Source organism: Myotis brandtii, unplaced genomic scaffold, assembly GCF_000412655.1.
Source record: "Myotis brandtii unplaced genomic scaffold, ASM41265v1 scaffold1012, whole genome shotgun sequence".
NCBI lineage: Eukaryota > Metazoa > Chordata > Mammalia > Chiroptera > Vespertilionidae > Myotis > Myotis brandtii.
The window spans coordinates 539702-548935 of record NW_005353371.1 but is presented as its reverse complement, the minus strand read 5'-3'; the positions used below and the strand labels follow the sequence as shown (position 1 = coordinate 548935).

The 9234-nt window shown below is 40.4% G+C and overlaps 1 pseudogene; it reads right to left on the bottom strand.

Moving 5' to 3' along the window:
- Nucleotides 1–4853: 4853 nt before the first annotated feature.
- Nucleotides 4854–5509, bottom strand: LOC106725158 (annotated as a pseudogene).
- Between the last annotated feature and the right edge of the window lie 3725 nt (nt 5510–9234).

The window sequence follows — 9234 nt, the reverse complement described above, 5'->3', positions numbered from 1 at the left end:
TGAAACTGCAGTTACATACAGTCCTGCACCCCTGAACCTGGGGAGGACATCTTGAGGCAGTTTTGTTGTTTTCAGTTCTCTTACACTAAGCTGCATGGTGTAGCCTGCTACACACCTAGGCCATATGGTGTAGCCTGTGGGTTCTAGGCACCAAACCTGTACAACATGCTACTGTACTGAATGCTGTAGGCAATTGTAATGCAGTGGTAGGAAGCATTTATGAAAAGGTGCAGTAAAAATGCGGTGTGCAAGGTAGAAAATGGTACATCCGTGTGGGACACTGATCCTGAATGGGCTCCAGGACTGGAGGCTGCTCTGCAGGAGTCAGTGATTGGTGAGTGAATATGAAGGCAGAGAATGTTACTGTACACGACTGTAGACTTTATTTATTTTTAAAAATATATTTTTATTGCTTTCAGAGAGGGAGAGGTAAAGGGAGAGAGAGATAGATAACATCAATGATGAGGGAGAATCATTGATTGGCTGCTTCCTGCATGCCCCCTAGTGGGGATCGAGCCTGCAACCCTGACATATGCCATTGACAGGTATCAAACCTGGGACCTTTCAGTCCTTTCAGAGAGGGAGAGGTAAAGGGAGAGAGAGATAGATACATCAATGATGAGCCAAACCAGCTAGGGCACCACTGTAGACTGTATCACACTGTACACTTAGGCCAAGAAATTTGCAAAAAACAGATTCAATCAAGCCCAGGAGGCAATGATGCAATCTAAAGGTATAGTCAACACAAAACGGCTGAGGCTGCTGCCTGCATAAAACAGCATACTGTTTCACAGCAAAGTTTTCTTTCACTAAGTAGAAAGCTCACAAAGATAAAGAGGATAGTATAGCAAATACATAAACCAGTTTCTCATCATCAAGTATTCTATGTAGTGAATTTAACTGTGTGTGCTGGACTTTCATAGGACTAGCCGCACAGGAAGGTTGTTTACACCTGCGTCATCATAAACATCTGAGTAATGCATTTCCCTATGATATTGTGATGGGTGTGACATCACTAGGTGACTGCAGTTTTTCAAATCCACTGTAAACTTTTTTTATAGAAGGGATTTTATTTTTCATTAAGTTATAATTGACATACATTATATTAGTTCAAGGTGTACATCATAATGATTTGATATGTGTGTGTATTGTGAAGTGACCATCACAATAAGTCTTGTTAGCATCTGTCATCATACATACTTACAGAATATTTTTTCTTCTTTTGAGAAAATGCAGAATATAAAACCTTTATTGCTTAACTGAAATGTTAATTCTTGGTTACAACTATTCATATAACTGCTCCCTGTAGGAATCACAGTAGTTAACATCAAGTACAACTTTATTACCATATATTTCTTAATAAGCTCATTCATGGCACATTGCCCCTTAATCCCTAAATATGCAGTTAAAGGTGTTTTCAGAAATGACTATGAAACTGATCAGAGAGCTAAAATAATTTCAAAAGTCAAATAGATATGAATCATGGCCAGAGAGCTCCTTAATTTCTCATCTTCTATAAGCAGCTTCACAAATCATTTGGAAAATCAGCCTAGATGTAAACATAATAAACCACATTTCCTGTCCATTCTTGAAGTTGATCTTTCTCAAGAAATGATCAACAGCACCTGTCTTTGAAGATGGCAGTAAGGCCTGACCCTGATACTAAAGCTCTGGTTCTGGATCAGTTTTCTGCGTTGGACTGGTCAGGAGTCACTTCCTTCAGCATCTTCATCAGTGAACTTCAGTGATTATGCACTAATATTATCTTCTCTTTTAGCTCTGCAATCTTTTCTGGTAGAGGCTTGTTGTGAATATTCATCTCAGATGCATTTACTACGGCTTTTGTTTTTAAGAGATAGCATTCCATTTGGTCCCTGGAAAGGCAGAAGTGACCTTTCAATGTAGCCAGGGCAACATGGGTAGAATAGAGATGGAAACTAATGGGAATCCCACAGGAACTACAGAATAAAAGGCTGTAAGTGCTGCCTTGGAGCAAACCTTCAATGCCAACAAGGAAGGGAGTTTCCAAAACAACGTTACTTGTAACCCCTGTGTGTCCCACTCCATGGAAGTCCTAAAAGAGGATCCGTCATCACAAAAGTCAGCCTCCCGCAGCTTTGCATACCAAGAGCAATGCCACTGCAGCCCAGCAGCCATCTTCCCAGGGCCGCTGCTGGGATTTCAAACAAGAATATTTTTTTTTATTGTAAAGAGAACTTTTAAGATTTACTCTTAGCATTCAAATATGATGAAATGTAGTATTACTAACTGCAGTCACCATGCTGTAACTTGCATTTCCATGACTTATTTTATAACTGGAAGTTTGTACCTTTTGACACCTTTCATCCATTTAACCCCCCACCTCACCCCCGTACACCACTCCTGCAACCTCTAGCAACCATCAGTCTGTGCTCTGTATCTATGGAGTTGCTTTTTTAAAGGTTCCACAGATAAGTGAGAACACGTGGTATTTCTCTTTTTCTGACTTATTTCACAAAGCATCCTGCCCTCAAGGTCCATGAATGTGTTGTTACAAGTGGCAGGATTTCTTTTTCTAATGGCTGAGTAATACAATAGTATTCCTCTATGTGTGTGTATACACCATTTTCTTTAAAATGTTTTTTTGTTTTAATTCTCACCTGAGGATGTTTTTTCATTGATTTTTGGAGAGAGTGGAAGAGAAAGGGAAAGACAGAGAAATATCGCTGTGAGAGAAACATATCGATTGGTTGCCTCCTGCATGTGCCTTAACAAGGGCCCTGCTCGGAAGGTTGCTTGCAGACTGGAGTTGATCTGGGGATCCTTCAGTCCACAGGCCGATGCTCTATTCACTGAGCCAAACTGGCTAGGGCTTAATTTTTTTTTCCAATAAGTTGACACAATATATTAATTTCAGGTGTCAACATAGTGATTAGACATGTACAAACTTACAAAGTCTAATACCTATCAGATACTACACATGGTTAATAGAATATTATTGACTACTAGTGGCCCAGTGCATGAAATTCGTGCACATTAAAAGGGGATTAATTAGAGGAAGTATTTTAATATTGCTCTTTGCCCTTTCTCTATAATAGAAGTGTCAGCGATGAAAGAAAATTAGTAAAATGTATATGAAAATCTTCCTCCTGTCAGAGTCTGGGGTGCATCGCAGGACCCAGAGTCAAGTCCCTGCCCACCCACGGAGCCTCAAAATCGTACAAGACCCAGACCCGGCTGGCCCCATGGGCGAGATCCAGACCTGGCCGGCCCCACCCTTGTCAAGCCCCGCCAGGTGGGGCGTGCAGCCTCAGGTCCCCCGTCAAGCCCTGCTAGGCAGTGGGGGCGCAGCCTCAGGTCCCCCGGGGTGGTGGGCATGGCCTGAGGTCCCCTGCCCAGCACCGGGGCAGGGTCATGCCTTGAGGTCCCCTGTCAAGCCCTGCCGGGCTGGGGGTGCAGTCTGAGGTCCCCCAGCCTGGCGCAGGGGCAGGGGGCGTGGCCTGAGGTCCCCTGTCAAGCCCCACTGGGTGGGGGGCATAGACTCAGGTCCCTGCTAATTGCTCATTAAGGCTCGATACAGGAACTCGGCCTCCGCTGTGGGTGCATCCATCTTGTGTTATGGAAACCCAGTCTCCTCTGTGGGCTCCGCCATCTTTGTGACAGTGTGATGGTCAATACCTCATTGTCCTGTTGATTTGCATCTCTGGGATGATTAGTGACTGAGCATTTTTTAATGTCTCTTGGCCATCTGTATGTCCTCTTTGGAGAAGTTGCCCATTTTTTAATTGGATTGTTTGTCTTCCTTCGGTTAAATTGTATTAGTTCCTTATATATTTTCAATATTAACCCTTTATAAGATGTACCATTGCTAAATATTTTTTCCCATACAGTGGGCTCTCTTTTTGTTTTATTGATGGTTTCTGTTGCTGTGCAGAAGATGTATATTTTGATGTAGCCCCATTTGCTTATTTTCTCCTTAGTTTCCTTTGCCTTAGGAGATGTGTCTATAAACATATTGCTAGGAGCAATGTCTCAGATTTGGCTGCCTATGGTGGTTTCTTCTAGGATTTTTATGGTTTCACGACTTACATTTAATTTAAGTCTTTTATCCATTTTGAGTTTATTCTTGTGTATGGTGTAAGTTGGTGGTTTAGTTTCATTTTTTTTTTGTATGTATCTGTCCAATTTTCCCAACACCATTTATTGAAGAGACTCTCTTGACTCCATTGTATGCTCTGGCCTCCTTGGTCAAATATTAATGGAGCATAATGGATTGGTTCAATTTCTGGATTCTCTGTTTTGTTCCATTGATCTGTATGCCTGTTCTTGTGCCAGTACCAGGCTGTTTTCATTTTGGTGGCTTTGTAGTATAACTTGAAATCTGGTGTTGTGATTCCTCCAACTTTGTTTTTCTTTCTCAAAATTGCTGCAGCTATTCGGGGTCTTTTTTTATTCCATATACATTTCTGGAGTATTTGTTCTAGCTCTGTGAAATATGACATTGGTATTTTAATGGGATTTCATTGACTCTGTAGATTGCCTTGGATAGTATGGACATTTTAATGATGTTGATTCTACCAATCCATGAACAGAGTATATTCTTCCACTTGTTTATATCTTCTTCTAGCTCTGTTTTCAATATCCTGTAGTTTTCCAAGTACAGGTCTTTTGCCGCCTTGTTTAAGTTTATTCCTAAGTATCTTAATTTTTTTTGTTGCCAAAGTAAATGGGATTGTTTGTTTAGTTTCTCTGAGAATTTATTATTGGTGTATAAACAAGCCATCAATTTTTGGGTGTTGATTTTGTATCCTGCTACAATGCCAAATTCATCCCCCCCCCTCCCCTGCCAAATCAATACAAGGCTTTTATTGAACATCTTTTTAGTTTCACAAAGAAGTGTGACAAATCATTCGGCATCTCGGTGTTTCTATAGCTGGATAACTTAGATCTTATTCATCAGCCCGCTGAACTGTTCCTTTTTTCAGAAACGTAGATACCATCCAAACATTTTCTGATATCCTTATTTTTAACTGTTGTGGCTTTCTGAATCAAAGCAGCTGAATTTGATACAAGTTCAATGTCATTTCCTTCAAGAATCAACTCGTCTTTCTGGGCTAGAGATACTGAACAAGCAACACCTGACCTCATCTGAACTCTGAGGATGTATTTTTCGCCCAAGAAATTTCTAATTTCTACAAGAGAACCATTCTCCTGAATAACAATGTTGATGCGGAAGGGAGCGTACACAGATCTCATCTTGTAATGGAAGCCCAGTGTAACACCCTTGCTCATGTTGTGTACAATGACTTCAGATAGTGCGAACTGTGGCCAATCCCTTTCTATTTCCCCACCATTTGTCAACCCGGAGCCTATTCTTTTTCTTTCCAAGGAGACTGAGCTCTACATTGATGTGGTTGAAGTCCCTCCCCAGGGTGCCTCTGGGACCCTTCACAATAATTGTGCATCCTTTCAGAGTGATGTCCACATTTTCTGGGATGTCTACAGTCTGATTGCAGAGAACGGTCTTCATCCTCGCAGTAAATGCGGCAAAAGAAGTGCCAAATTCACTATTAAATCTAGTAGTTTTTTGGTGGAGTCTTTAGGTTTTACTGTGTACAACAGGGGTCCTCAAACTACGGCCCACGGGCCACATGCAGATACAAATATTGTATTTGTTCCCGTTTTGTATTTTTACTTCAAAATAAGATATGTGCAGTGTGCATAGGAATTTGTTCATAGTTTTTTTTTTAAACTATAGTCCGGCCCTCCAACGGTCTGAGGGACAGTGAACTGGCCCCTTGTTTAAAAAGTTTGAGGACCCCTGGTGTACAATATCATGTCATCTGTGAATAATGAGAGTCTTACTTCCTTCTTTCTAATTTGGATGCCTTTTATTTCTTCTTCTCTGTACGCTGTGATTAGGACTTCCAGTAGTATCCTATATAATAAAAGGCTAATATGCACATCGACTGTGAATGGTGGAATGACCAGTTGCTATGACGTGCACTGATCACCAGGGGGCAGACGATCAACGCAGGAGCTGCCCCCTGGTGGTCAGTGTGCTCTCACAGGGGGAGCACTGCTCAGCCAGAAGCCGGGCTCACAGCTGGCGGTGGCGGGAGGCTCTTCTGCCTCTGGGGCAGTGCTGAGGACCCCTTGGGGGATGTTGGCCTGCTGACTTAGGCTCCTCTCCACAGGGATTGGTCCTAAGCCATCAGTTGGGCATCCCCCGAGGGATCTCAGACTGCAAGAGGGCGCAGGCCAGGCTGAGGGACCCTCCCCCCACCCCCTCCTGCAACCCCAAGTGCCAGAATGTCTTGCACCGGGCTCTAGTGTTGAATAAGAGTGATGAAAGCAGACATACCTATCTTGTTCCAGTTAATAGGGGAAATGCTTTTAGTTTATCCCCATTGAGTATGATGTTGGCTGTAGGTTAGTTATATATGGCTTTTATCATGTTGAGATATGCTCTCTCTATTCCAACATTGCTGAGAGTTTTTATCAAAAATGAGTGTTGACTCCTGTCAAATGCTTTTACTCTCTCTATTGATATGATCATGTGATTTTCATCTTTCAATCTGTTTATGTGATGTATCACGTTGATTGATTTGCAAATATTGTACCAGCCTGGAATAAATCCCACTTATTATGGTGTATGATCTTTTTAAGATATTGTTGGATGCGATTTGCTAATATTTTGTGGAGGATTTTAGCATCTATGTTCATCAGTAGTATTGTCCCGTAATTCTCTTTCTTTGTAGTGTCTTTATCTGGTTTTGGAATTAGGATAATCCTGGCGCCATAAAAAGAGTTTGGAAGTGTTAAGTGTTGCTTCCTCTTGGATTTTCTGAAATAGTTTGAAGAGTAAAGGTATTAGTTCTTTGAATGTTTGGTGAAACTCCCCTGTGAAGCCGTCCAAACCTGGGCTTTTGTTTGCTGGGAGTTTTTTGATTACTGCTTCTATTTCATCAGTTGTTATTGGCCTATTTAGGTTTTCTGATTCCTTCTGATTCAGTTTTAGGAGATTGTATTTTTCTAGGAATTTGTCCATTTCATCCACATTGTCGAGCTTGTTGGCATATAGTTGTTCATAGTATTATCTTATAATCCTTTGTATTTCTGTGGTGTCGGTGGTTACTTCTCTACTTTTGTTTCTGGTTTTATTTGGGTCCTTTCAAGTCAGGCTAATAGCTTATCAATTTTGTTTATCGTTTCAAAGAACCAGCTCTTGGTTTCATTCAATTTTTTTTTTTTTTTAGTGTCTATGTTATCTGTTTATGCTCTAATCTTTATTATTTCCTTCCTTTCTTCTACCTGTGCTTTTCTTATTGTTCTCTTCCTAATTCTTTAAGTGGTAGGGTTCAATAGTTTATTGTTGATTTTCTTTGTTTTTTGAGGTATCCCTGTAGTGTTATGAACTTCCTTCTCAGGTCTGCTTTTGCTGTGTCCCAGAGATTTTGAGTCATTGTGTGTTCATTTTTCTTTGTTTCCATGAAGCTTTTGGTTTCTATTTATATTTCGTTGGTAACTCATGCATTGTGTAATAATATGCTATTTAGCCTTTATGTGTTTGAATGTTTTTGTGTTTTTTTACTGTAGCTAATTTCTAATTTCATTCCACTGTGATCTGAGAAGATGCTTGATATGATTTCAGTCTTTTTGGCCTTGTAGAGACTTGTTTTGTGTCCTAATGTGGTCTATCTTTGTGTATAATCCATGTGCACTTGAGAAGAATGTGTATCCTACTGCTTTGGTGTGAAATATTCTATAAATGTTGATTAAATCCATCTGATCCAGTGTGTCACTTAGAGTCACTGTCTCCTTGTTAAGTTTCTTTCTGGAGGATCTATCCAGTGAAGTCAGCGGGGTGTTGAATTCCCTTACTATGACTATATTGTTGTTGATCTCTCTGTTAAAGTTCTCTAGAAGTTTTTTTATGTATTTAGGCGCTCCTATATTGAGTGCATATATGTTTAGCAGGGTTGTGTCCCCTTGTTGAAGCGATCCCTTTAATATTGTGTAGTGACCTTTGTTGTCTCTTGTAATGGCTTTCATTATAAAGTCTATTTTGTTAGATATGAGTGTTGCAACTCTAGCATTTTTTTGTTTTCCATTTGCATGGAAAAATGGATTCCATCCCTTCACTCTCATCTTGTGTGTGTCTTTTGTTCTGAGATGGGGCTCTTGTAGACAGCATATAGTTGGGTCATGTTTTTGTATCCATTCAGCTACCTTATGCCTTTTGATTGGAGCATTTGATCCATATCCATTTAGGGTTATTATTGGTAGGTAGTTATTTATTGCCATTTTAATTCTGTATGCATAGGCTTCTCTCTCTGTTTTTTGTTCTTATTTACAGCAGTCCCTTTAGCAATTCTTTAAAATTTAAATTCTTTATGATTTAAAGTATTACATATACCTTCTTTTTCCCCCATTGACCTCTCCTCAGATGCTCCTACCCCCAGCACATGCACTCACCCCGTCCTGTCTGTGTCCATTGGTTATGCTTATATGCATGCATACAAGTCCTTTGGTTGATGTCTTATCCCCCGCTCCCCTGCCATCTCTCTGAGGTTTGATAGTCTGTTCGATGCTTGTAGGTCATGCATCTATTTTTGTTCATCAGTTTACTAGTATGTTGTTCACTATATTCCACAAATGAGTGAGATCATGTGATATTTTATTTATCTTTCTCCTACTGGCTTTCTTCACTTGGCATCATGCTCTCCAGGTCCATTCATTCTGATGCAAATGGTAAGAGTTCTTTTTTACCATAGTGTAGTATTCCATTGTATAGATGTACCACAGGTTTTTAATCCACTTACCTACTGATGGGCACTTAGTCTGTTTCCAACTCTTAGCTATTGTAAATTGTGCTACTATGAACATAGGGGTGCATATATTCTTTCTGATTGGTGTTTCTGATTTCTTGGGATTACTGGGTTAAATGGGAGTTCCATTTGTTGATTTTGAGGAAACTCCATACTGTTTGGCTCAGTGGAAAGAGCTTCTGCCTGTGAACTACAGGGTCCCAGGTTCTATTCCGGTCAAGGACACATGACCAGGTTGTAGGCTCGATCCCCAGTGGGGAACTTGCAGGAGGCAGCCAATCCATGATTCTCTCTCATCATGGATGTTTCTATTTCTCCCTCTTGCTTCCTCTCTGAAATAATAAAAATATATTTTTAAAAAAGAGTATGTAAATTTCCGCATTTATTTTAAATAAATCTGTAAAATAGAAAGGTCCAATTTAAG